Raw genomic sequence first — 3,808 nt, forward strand, 5'->3', positions numbered from 1 at the left:
AGGCTGAACCAACGATGAAAGAATTTGAAAGATCTTGGAGAAGGACATTTGGTTGATGATAATTCATTCTTAGGTCAAACTTGGAAAAGAATTTGAGAAGCTCCGGGAAAAGAAGATCAGGTAAGATCCTGGAAAAAGACTTGTGGGTTAGGGCCCACTCAAAAGATACATAGTTGAACGATTTTAAAGAAAGATTGCACCGGTTGAATTAAATTGCTTGACTGAGATAACAACCTCGAAATAGCTTGAACGGATTGACAATGGAAACGCGAATCTTCTGAGATATCTTCAGCACTCTAGATAAACATGAATAGAAAGAGGTGGATGATTAAGAAGTGCACCGCCATGAGAAAACATTTAAAACGAGGAAAGGAATATAATTAACAAAGCTTGAATTGAATCCACCGGAGAAGAAAGAGAACGAATAATGATGAACTTGAGGCTCCGTTAGTATCTTCCTGAGAATCACCGGATAAGAACATTGACGGAAAAGAATGGAGAGGCTTCCCATCAATAAAAAATACTTGATTAAGAAATCTAAGTCCTTAAAGAAAAAGGGTGGGAGGGTGGGAAAACAAAGGCAACTTGGGCAGATGGAATGGATACCATCGAGAAAACTTAGAGTTGATCTTACGAATGTTGAAATGATTGGATCCACTTGAAGAGAAACACGCTGGTTGAAAAGGATTGACATGACAATCTCGATTGTCATGAAGGATTGGTAAACACATTGAAATATGAGAATACCACTTAGGAAAGGTATGGAAACAACACTTGACATTGAAGCAACTCGAATACCACAAACCAAAACAAAACAAAGGATTGGCTTGCAAAATAAGGAATTTTGATGAACCTCCGGAATAAGGAATTGAATTCACTCGATAAAACAAGAATAAGAATTATGCTTATCCCTCACCAATTTAAATAGATGACAAGCAGTGGATTTGTCATACTACTTATTCTCTTCGAAATGATTAAGGGAGATATAGCGTAGTTTTGAGAAAAGACTTCAATGATCCGCCGGTAAGATTGGAAAGAACAAATTAATTGATATGATAACAAAGGAAGAAGAATCTTGAATAAACCACCGTAAGAATTGAAAATGAACGAAGAAAAGATAAGGAAAACACCAACACCGGGAAGAATTAGAGAACGAATGAAGATACTTGAGGGGATTTAGATACATCAGAACGAAGATATCACGAGCAGACTAGAGAATACTTGAACTAAGCACCGGTAGAAAAGGGGAATGAGAGATCAATATTGAGAACGAATAAATCTTCTGAAATAATGGCCGTTGGATGATCAAGAAATGAAAACAACTCCTGAAATGCTCCGGATGGGTGAAAATAATTATCACAATCGAAAAAAATTATGAGAGGATGGCAGCAAGCTTGAACTACGCATCTTCAAGAGAACGGAGAAGATTTGGAGGAAAACCTCTTCTTCGGTCTTCAAGTGTTGAGAATGACGATGAGAAACACTACCATGAATTGTTGAGATACTCTAGGATACAAATTAGAAAGGTTGAACCAATGATGAAAGAATTTGAAAGATCTTGGAGAAGGACATTGGGCTGATGATAATTCATTCTTACATCAAACTTGGAAAAGAATTTGAGATGCTCCGGGAAAACAAGAGTCAGGTAAGATCCTGGAAAAAGACATGTGGGTTAGGGCCCACTCAAAAGATACACAGTTGAACGATTTGAAAGAAAGATTGCACCGGTTGAATTAAATGGCTTGATTGAGATAACAACCTCGAAATAGCTTAAACAGATTGAAAATGGAAACGCGAATCTTCTGAGATATCTTCAGTACTACAGATAAACATGAATAGCAAGAGGTGGATGATTAACAAGTGCACCGGCATGAGAAAACATTTAAAACGAGGAAAGGAATATGATCAACAAAGCTTGAATTGAATCCACCGGAGAAGAAAGAGAACGAATAATGATGAACTTGAAGCTCCGTTAGTATCTTCCTGAGAATCACTGGATAAGAACATTGACGGAAAAGAATGGAGAGGCTTCCCATCAATAAAAAAAATACTTGATTAAGAAATCTGAGTCCTTGAAGAAAAAGGGTGGGAGGGTGGGAAAACAAAGGCAACTTGGGCAGATGGAATGGATACCATCGAGAAAACTTAGAGTTGATCTTGTGGATGTTGAAATGATCGGATCCACTTGAAGAGAAACACGCCGGTTGAAAAGGATTGACATGACAATCTCGATTGTCATGAAGGATTAGTAAACACATTGAAATATGAGAATACCGCGTAGGAAAGGTATGGAATCAACACTTGACATTGAAGCAACTCGAATACCACAAACCAAAACAAAACAAAGGATTGGCTTGCAAAATAAGTTGGAACAAACATATGATAGAGATTTTGTCCAAAGTTTTCGTGGTGGGGCCCACACGGGCTCGATCGTACAACACCATCATGTACAAGGCAGTGCACATGACATACGAAGCGTCCCTGAGTCAGCATAGCCAAGGACTCTTTAAGACACAATGAGACCATTGTAAAACCAACCGTGGATAGGCGGACCACTAGACGTCGAACCCCAATTTCATATCATACATCTGTCGGAAAGATATCCTAGGAGCTACTTGAATTCCCACTTATAAACTCCTTTAACTTTCTGGTTATGTAATCAGGTGTTGGGGATACGGGGGAAGCATAATATCTCACCCTAACTAACAATTCCTACATCCAGATGTATCCATCCTTCAACACATAACCAAGAAACCTTCGGAAATCATGTACCTCAACCTTCGAAAGCATCCATTATACGAGTTATGGCAATACTCCCGAACTCCCGCCCCAGTACTGGGTGGCATCAAGGTTATCTCACCAACAACTGCATAAAAGAGATTTTCGATGTCGGCGAGCTCAGGTATTCCGGAACTAAAACGATAAAACTGTGACGACAACACCTCGGAGCTCAACTCCCTGGGACACTGCCACAACCCCAAAATGTCAGGAGGCACAATAACAATTTTCTCATCACAAGACTATCGGAACGATTCCAAGATACCCGCGTGATCCTAATTTTTTTCATGAAATTTGAGGAGAGGAGAGTCAGAACTTCTATGTCAGGAGGCCTCACCAGAGCGACGAAGGGACTGAGGAGTAAAAAGAATCCTACTTTCTGATACATATAATCCCGAACACTCAAAACATTTTGTTCTAGACTCAACAACACCAGCGATTCGATCAAGCAGGGGGCTCCTAAGTCGGGGATGGCTCTGATTACCAGCTTGTAACACCCACAATGCGGCTATATCTCCCACGTAGCCGCATGGTAGGTTTGTCGCAGAAGGGGTAATCTTCACACAATCCCATGTACTTAATAGAAAGGGATAATGAGTTGGCTTACAATGGCCACTTCACACAATACATAAATAATACATACATCATCCAAAGTACAATCAAAGGTCCAACTACGGAACCAAAATAAAGGAAGACAACCCCAAATGCTAGATCTCTGATCGTCCCAACTGGGCTGCACTACTGATCAACCAGAAAAGACATAAAACAACGACTAAGATCTTCATCGAGCTCCCACTTGAGCTCGGTTGCGTCACTTGCACTGGTATCATCGGCACCTGCAACTATTTGGAAGTACCCGTGAGTCATGAGGACTCAGCAATCTCACACCCGCGAGACCAAGACTATTTGAGCTTATGGGTAGGAGAAGGTAGTGAGGTAGAGCTGCAACACTAAGCATATATGGTGGCTAACATACGCAAATAAGAGCGAGAAGAGAAGCAACGCAACGGTCAAGAAGCTAGAAGTGATC

Source organism: Triticum dicoccoides, chromosome 6A, assembly GCF_002162155.2.
Source record: "Triticum dicoccoides isolate Atlit2015 ecotype Zavitan chromosome 6A, WEW_v2.0, whole genome shotgun sequence".
Classification (NCBI taxonomy): Eukaryota; Viridiplantae; Streptophyta; class Magnoliopsida; order Poales; family Poaceae; genus Triticum; species Triticum dicoccoides.